Below are 8,335 nucleotides of genomic sequence, written 5' to 3' on the forward strand. Positions count from 1 at the left end.
CTCATAAAACAAACAAACAAAAGAGAAAACAACAAGACAATCCCCCCCCAAAAAACCCAACCAAAAATTCTATATGTAAAATTATGTCATACCAAAGATTTAATCTAAGATAGTCCTGGTTGGGAGGAATGATACGGGGTAAAGAGGATTGCCTATGAGCTGAGAATTATTGATGGTAATAATGGTTATGTAGGTTTTGCTATGTTTTCTATATGTATGTGTTTTCAATTTTGAGTAATAATATATAAAATAAAAAACCCGGCACAAGTAAGGCTAAATCAGGACCTGCTCTGAAAGGAGAATAAAATAAGGAGTGTGGGGCTTGGGATTCCCTCTCTTATCTCGCTCAGAATAGCATCAGTTTTTCCCAGCAACAACCCAGACCCACATTTCTCAAACTTCAATGTGTTTATGAATCACCCAAGGTTCTTGTTAAACAGTGGGTGAGGATGCAGAAGGCCTTGGGGGGATGGGGACCTGGAAGCCAGCCTTCCTACCAAGTGTGCAGAAGGCCTGGGAGTGGGGGGTGGGGACCTGGAAGCCAGCCTTCCTACCAAGTGTGCAGGTGATGCAGAGGACACTAATGCTCCCAGCAGGCTATCTGGCAGAACTTGGTCACCTGGGGTTGGGTGATGTGAAGTACGCCTGTAATGCTAGCACGCAGAAGGCTGAGGCAGGGGCCTCTCACATCTCAGGCCAGCCTGGGACGCACCTCTTTCACTCACTCTGATTTCTACTGCTTGGAGAGTTCCCTCATTCTCCACCACTGCTCGCGGTCTTACTCTGCTTTGGTAGAATCCGTGGCTCACCTTCCATTCCTCTCCTTCTCAGTCCCTCCCCCTTTCTCTCTCTCTCTCTCTCTCTCTCTCTCCCCCTCTCTCTCTCTCTCTCTCTCTCTCTCTGATTATTCAACCTGGCTACTACCCTCTACCACCATCTCCAGGTACCTGGTCCCAAGCAGTTCAAAGTTACTGGAGACAGTGCATGATTTTAAACACATCTCTCTGCTTTTTTTTTTTTTTTTTTTTTTTTAATGTTCTTGGATTTTTTCTTTTTTTATTAAGAAATTTTTTATTCATGTTACATACCACTCACAAATAAGCATTCTGCTCTGCTCTCCAACCCCCACTCCCTGCCTTGATACTCCCATCCCCCTCTTCAAAATGACCTGTATCTCAGCTACACACTGCCCAGCTGCATGACTACTACACTAAACCACCTCCTTCCCATCCCTACAACCCCCAGAGCCATGTCCATTTTGCCCCTGGATCTTCCTATGCGCTGTCATTGTATAAAAATAGAAGCATACCGAATTCCATCTGGATTAAATTTCATTTTAGGGCAACATCTCAAGAATCTTCTTGGACATTCTCAATAATGTGGGGAGACCTTGCTGCACCACACCCATTTCATCCTAGACCTTTAATATCTTTCCCAATCACACATTCAGACCCTTGTTTGTCCGAAGCATAAAATGGTGTATGATCAAGATAGGTTTATCACTGGGCACAAAACTGGCTTCCTATTACCTCTTGGCTTCAGTTCCTCCCAATATTATAGAGGCACTATCCACTTCATCGTGTGTGTGTGTGTGTGTGTGTGTGTGTGTGTGTGTGTGTGTGTGCTTACAGGTGTTGAGCACGTAGGTCATGTTGGGTATCTCATCTTGGTCACTCTCCACTTTGGCGGGAGCTGGAGAGAAACTCTCCAGCAACAAATGGCGCCCAACACTCCATCCACCTTTGGTTTTTGGACAAGCTCTCCCTGAGCCCGAAGCTCATCCATTCAGCTAGCCTCACTGGCCAATAAGACTAAGAAATCTACCTGTCTGTGTCCCCCCCACCAGCCCCCAGTGCTGGGGTTATAGGAACATGTCACCCACCCCAGCTCTTCACAGCTCCACCCTGGCCCTGACCGTGCAGTTGGCTTAGGCCAATGGGGCTGAAGCAGCAGGAATGCAAGAGAGGTTGGAGAATGGCTGCAGGCTGAGGCTCCCCTCCTGGCTGCTGCTGGGACCGACCCAGCCATCCCACGACAAAGGCTGGAGATGGAGCTACACAGCCCAGGCCATTTGTTTACTGTGTTTCTGTTTTATTTTTGACAATTTCATACACATATACAATGTACTGTGTTCTTATTTACTCCTTATCCCTCTCCCATTTCTTCTGATCCCTTCTTTTTCCCCCAACACAGTCCCCTCCTACTTCCGGTCCTTTGTGTGTATGTATGTGCATGCGCAGGGCTTATCCAATCACAGCTGCTGTGTATTTACAATTGCAATGGCCACGCCATATGCAGAAGATAGCATATCACAACACTCCTCCATCCTCCGGCTCTTACAATCTTTCTACCCCCTGGGCCTTGGGGGGAGTGATAGAGATGTCCTGTTTCAGGCTAAGCACTCAGCAGCTACTGCTCCCATCACCTGACCACCAGTTACCCGTCTCTGCATTAACCAAAGTGCACTGTTAGAAGGCCTGATCAGTTTCGATGCCCATCAGCAGTCCCTGGTCATGACCTCTACTCTCAGCCAGCCTCCTGGCCACCTACCTGGACAAGCCAATGCTGCCAAGCACAGTGCCACTCACGTCCTCCCAGCCACAATGGCTGACTCCCAGAACAAAGAGCTTCAAACCATCCCTGTTTTAAGTCACTACCTTGGAGGTGGTTTGCAACCCAACACACACACTGGTTCACTTCCTGGGGATTTTCTTCATGCTGCAAATCCAGTTCCCTACTTTAGGCTTCCATGGTTGCTCATCAATCCTGGGATGAAACCTAAGACCCCAAGCAAGGTCTACAGAGCCCCTTACAGTCCAGAACACCCCAACTGGCACAGTCACATCCACGCACCCTGCTCAGCCCACAGGCTTCTCACTGCTCCTCAAGGGCCTGCTCCTGGTCACCTAGCCAGGCCTTTGTCCCTGCCTCTCTCTCTGGTTGCAGAGATCTTTTTGACCCTTCACCTTGTTGGCTCTGACTCCTTTCTCAGATCACATCATCACAGAAGCCTCCGTTGACCACATTCCCTTTATCCCTGCTTTTCGGCCTGAAATCTGCCTTCTATGTTTTCCTGGTACCTTGCTCTTTTCTTTCTTAGCAAATACCCTGGTTTGAAACAATAGATGGCCTTGTGCAGTGACTTGCGTGATCTGTGTAAGAACAGGGTGTTTTTGTTTTGTGCACAAACGTGGCCCCAAACCTGCACGGTACCTGTTGCATGGTAACCGTTGGCTAGCTTTTTTTTTTTTTTCTTTTTGAGGCCGGTTACCATGATGGTTAACTCCGTAGTCCCTAGGGAGAAACTGCTGGTGCTCAGATCCCACATAGTCATTTACCAGCTGTGTGACTTTAAGGAAGTAAGCTAATGTCATTCTGTGCCTCAGTTTCCCCAAGGGGTTAAAGGTGACATTCTCTTCCTGAGCTGCTGGGTGGACTGTGCTCAGTTGTTTCTTGCTGAACAGATACCTGCAGGCCTGCAGCCACCCACTTGCTCTGTGCCGACAGAGGCTGCCACCATGGGATTCCCATGGGATTCACATCAGCTTTCCCCAAGGCTAGTTTCTCAGCTAATTCTGCCTCCATCTGCAAAGGTGTGGCCTCAAATTCAGAGCAAGCTCTCCTGTGTGTGGCACCCGAGAATGCCCCTGGGCACTGGATTTGGGCTCTGCTTGCAGCCTCGATGTCTCCCTCAAAGTCAAATGTTTGGAGTCCCAGAGATTTGCCTCCTGATGGCTGTCACCCTGCTTCCTGTCACCTGATGAGCCTTGGCTTGGCTGGCATCTGGGGGGTTAACAGACAACCTTCAAACAATCCCAATGGCAACATCATCTGAGTGAAGGGGGAAAAATGACAAGGGACCTTAGTACATTTCCAGTCTCCAAGTCCTTAGGACCTGGCCTTTTCAGCCCTGGACAGAAACGACATACAATCTAGGTATCCAAAACAAAAACAAAAACAAAAAGATTTGTAAAGATAAGATAAGAGGTGCGGCGCGGGGGGCGGGGGGGGGACGCGAAAAGGGGGCAGAAAAGAACAAGGTAAGAGGTGGGGAGGCTTAGAGGAAGCAGAAGAAAAGAGTAGCAGGAGACAGACGGGGGCCGCAGGGGACACGCAGTTGCTTGGTCCACCCCAGCAGGACCTAGCTTAGCAGGGCAGGGCCCAGAGCTTAGCTCCCCAGAGCCGCGCGCGGGTGCTCCCCCCCTCCCCCAGCTCCCTTCCACCCTGCCTTGGGAGGGTGTCCTGTGCATGCTAATGAGACAGTTGAGGACAGCTTCCCGGATAATTGTTAAAGTGTTCAGCAACTTACCAGGCTGAGAGTCAGAGGACTGCAGAATGATGGGGGGGCACGGCTCCTGGGCTGGGGGCAGCACAGGGGCCTGCCTGGTCTCCAGGTACCCGGAGCTCACAGGCTGCAAAACGAAGAAGGGGTTTCCATTCGGTCAGGCACCAACGCAAAGGTAGGGAGAGCCAGACCAAAAGGCAAAGGAAAGGAGGGGAACCTGCGTGTGTTTTTGTATTTAAATTGTTTTTGAGCCCACGTAGCCCTGGGAGTCACATGCCGCCTCCAACATCACCGGAGCCATCACATGATACAGGTCCCCCATCATGTGATGAGAAAAATCTGCCTAACTTCAGACCCCCCCACCCCCACCTCTGCTCACAGACTGACAGACGAAGTGCTTCTAGAAGAGCGCCCCCCCCCAAAATCAGTGACAGAGGGAGGGACGCAGATAGGGGAGGCTGAGCCCACGCAAGGCTGATCTTGATGAATTGTTAATGCGCCTCTCTCTCCTAAGCCCTGAGACTTGGAGCAGTGCCAGCCTCATTTGAATTCCAGCCTTGAAGAACCAAGTGTTACCACCGCTGCCCCAGCAAATGCAGGGAGCTTGAGCTCACACCATCCTGCCTCGTTCTGGGGAGCCCGATGACTGCCCCCCCACCCACCCACAGCTTCCTAACCTCGTCACCAACTGTGGAGGTGGAAGCGGCGGGGAGGGTTGGGGGGGACCTGTAGAAGAAGGAGCTGGCTGCAGTGGAACCTTCTAGTCCCTCTTCCCACCCCTCAGCCGCAGTCTGAGTCAGGTGGGGCCGGCTGGCTCTCTGATTACAATGTCTCCTTTTATACTTGGTTCTGGGACCTCTGTGGGTGGAAACCTTCGTGTTCTGTCTGTCTGTCGCTCTCTCCTCATTCCCACTCCCGAATCAAGACACAAATTGTGTTTAAAAATCTGCCGCACAGTTTCCTCCCTTTGTGCTCCTTTATTCACACACTCAGATCCTCTTTTTCCTCATACAGGCTCCTTCTCAGGTTACACACACACACACACACACACACACACACACACACACACACACACACGGGTGGAGTTGGGACAGAGGCTACTGTGTGGAGCTCTATCCTTGACAGGCATCTTGTCTGTTAGAGGCACCGGAAACTCAGACAGATGTGGCAGATCCCAATGCCAGAGCCACACAAACGCAGTGTGAAAATTTTCTATTGGCCCAGCCTGAACTCGACTTCTGCACACACACCCCCATCCCATCCCCACCCCCAAGCCACTCAACAGAGGAAACTTCCTCTGCTACTGACCCCCCCCCCCCCCCGTTATCTCCTTGATTTCTTTTTTCTCTGCTTCGATTTACACATCAGTTGGAGATTTTCCCCCTCCTCCATGGTGTTAACATTAACCTCTCATCCGGGTTGAAACAAATAAGCAAACAGGTGGTGGGCTACTTTCCTTGGGGGGAGGGCAGTGTGACCTACCGTCACTGGGCATTTCAGGAGGTTGTGTGGAAGACTAGATGGGCAATAACATCAAATGTGTCCCGTCCCCCGTCCCTCGTCCCCGTTCCCCCCCCAGGAAGGAGCTTGCTTCGGAGGAGAAGTGTTTGCCTACACTGTCCTAGATAATGAGAGCAGAGGAGGGAGGGGTCTGTGGAGAAATGCTAACTGCCTGTCCTTGCTGGGCTCGATAAGGACAAGATAGGTTGTTTCCCACAGACCAGAAAGGCTGTTTTGGGTAGGAGTTGGGGCTGGGTGTAGACCTATATAGTTTTCTGCCAGAGTTTGTATGGCTGTCCTCTTCAACATGGAGGACCAAGACATCCTAGAGAAATTCTGGGTAAATAGAGTTGACATTCTTGTTTTGTTTTGTTTTGTTTTTGAGACAGGGTTTCTCTGTGTAGCTTTGTGCCTGTCCTGGAACTCACTCTGTAGCCCAGGCTGGCCTCGAAGTCACAGAGATCCGCCTGCCTCTACCTCCCGGATGCTGGGATTAAAGGCGCGTGCCACCACAGCCCGGCTAGAGTTGACATTCTTTTAAATGAGCCTTCAAGATAGGAGGAAGAAAGGGCAGAAAACCAGGGTGCTCAGCATGACCATTAGCAGTGTCCATCTTGAGACTTAGCTCTTGGTGGGAACGTGGCTGTCTTAGGGGACAGGGATTGTAGTTATTAGCAGGACAAGAAGATCAAGTCTTGTGCAGGTCAACTTGCACAGCAACTGGAGACCCTTAATTCCTTTTCCTGTGTATGTGTGTACATGTCTGTGTGCGTGTGCCTGTTTGCCAGCAGGGGCATACTGAGATGAGCCGTTACATTGGGTGTCTTTCTCAATTGCTCTCCAGCTTATTTTTGAGACCGGGTCTCAGGTTGAACCTGCCGCCACTCACAGATGACAAGGCTAGCTCGACAGTATGCCTTAGAGATCTGCCTATCTCTGCCTCCTGAGCCCTGGAATCATGGTTTGTGCTCTCCTAACTGGCTTTTCCCCTGGCTAAGGAATCTGAACTCAGGTCCTCATGCTCCTATGGTAGGTACCTTACTAACTGACCCCCAGCACAGCAACCTTGTACAGTACTGTATCCTCAGAAGAAAGGTACTTGGTACATGACTTTTTGTGTGTGAGCCTGCCTAGACATGGGGTTTCCAGAGTAGACATAATTTCAAGGTATAATTGTAAGAATATTTATGGGTGAGATTAATATTTTTCCCCTGAGATTGACTCTTGCTATGTAGCACAGACTGGCTTTGAACTCTTGATCTTTCTGCCTTGGCCTCCTGAGTGCTGGGACATGTACTATCACAGCCGACAGAACTTAACACTTTGAGCCACTCAGCTGTGTATTTTGCCCTTCTTGATGTGGATGGACTCCATCCAATCCTGTGAAGGCTCAAACAGGGGAGAAATAGCAGAAGAGGAATTTCTCCCTTATGTTGGCTGCCTATCTGTCTTAATTTGCTTTCTATTGGTGTGATAAAGGCCCTGGTCAAAAGCAACTTGGGGAGAAAAGGATTTATTTGGCTTCTACATCCTGATCACAATCCATCATAGAAGGAAGTCAGGGCAGGAACTCAAGGCAGGAACCAGGAGGCAAGAACTGGAGCAGAGACCATGGAGGAATGCTGCCTACAAAAAGACCATTGAGTTCATTTACACAGACTTTTTTTTTTTTTTAAAGCTACATGTCATGGCTTGCTTAGCCTGCTTCCTGCCCAGGGGTGGCACCACCTACGTTGAGCTGGACCCTCCTACATCAATGATTAATCAATAAAATGTCCCACAGACTTGCCTCTGGGCCAATCCAATGGCTGGATCTTCTCAGTTGAGGCCCCCTCTTCCCTGATGACCCTAGCTTGCGTCAAGTTGACAAAAGATACTAATTAGTACCCTGCCTGGACTTAGACAATTAATCTCATCTCAGGCCTGCAGAGTAGGGTTCCCAGTATATACCAGGTTCTCAGACCTTCAGACTCCAGCTGAGCTCTGCAGCTGGTTTACCTGCATCTTCAGCTTACAAGCAGCAGGCTGTGGGATTCTCCGCTTCCCCAACCATAGGGGGGTGTGGGAGGGAACGGGACACACGACACGGGATTTCCATGATAATTAATAGTCAAGACATGTTCTTAAGTAGCTTTGATGCTTGAACATATACTACTTTTATGACCCAGGGATAACAAAAATAAGGAATCGGGGCTGGAGAGATAGTTCAGTGGTTAGCAGCACTGGCTGCTCTTCCAGATGACCAAGGTTCGGTTCTCACACCACGTGATGGCTCACAAAACATGGGTAACTCTAGTTCCAGGGGATCCAATGCCCTCTTCTGAAATCCACAGGCATCAGGTATACACCTGCTGCACAGACATCCATGCAGACAAAACACTCATACACATACAATAAAATAAATAAATAAATGTAGCCGAGCGGTTTTGGCGCACACCTTTAGTTCCAGCACTCAGGAGGCAGAGCCAGGCAGATCTCTGTGAGTTTGAGGCCAGCATGGTCTACAAAGGGAGATCCAGGACAGGCACCAAAACTACACAGAGAAACCCT

The 8,335-nt window shown here is 49.7% G+C and overlaps 1 protein-coding gene across 4 annotated transcripts in view; it reads right to left on the minus strand.

Annotated features, from left to right (window-relative positions):
- The window catches only part of Tnrc6a (trinucleotide repeat containing adaptor 6A), a 175,906-nt gene extending 171,362 nt beyond the window's left edge, over positions 1-4,544 (minus strand). For all 4 annotated transcript variants that reach the window (XR_003734367.2, XM_028867876.2, XM_028867877.2 and 1 more), the window contains exon 1: positions 4,310-4,544. The gene's annotated coding sequence lies outside the window, so the exon portion shown is untranslated. The remainder of the gene's footprint in view (positions 1-4,309) is intronic.
- Positions 4,545-8,335: the final 3,791 nt, after the last annotated feature.

This window comes from Peromyscus leucopus, chromosome 1 (genome assembly GCF_004664715.2).
Source record: "Peromyscus leucopus breed LL Stock chromosome 1, UCI_PerLeu_2.1, whole genome shotgun sequence".
In the NCBI taxonomy this organism is placed as follows: domain Eukaryota; kingdom Metazoa; phylum Chordata; class Mammalia; order Rodentia; family Cricetidae; genus Peromyscus; species Peromyscus leucopus.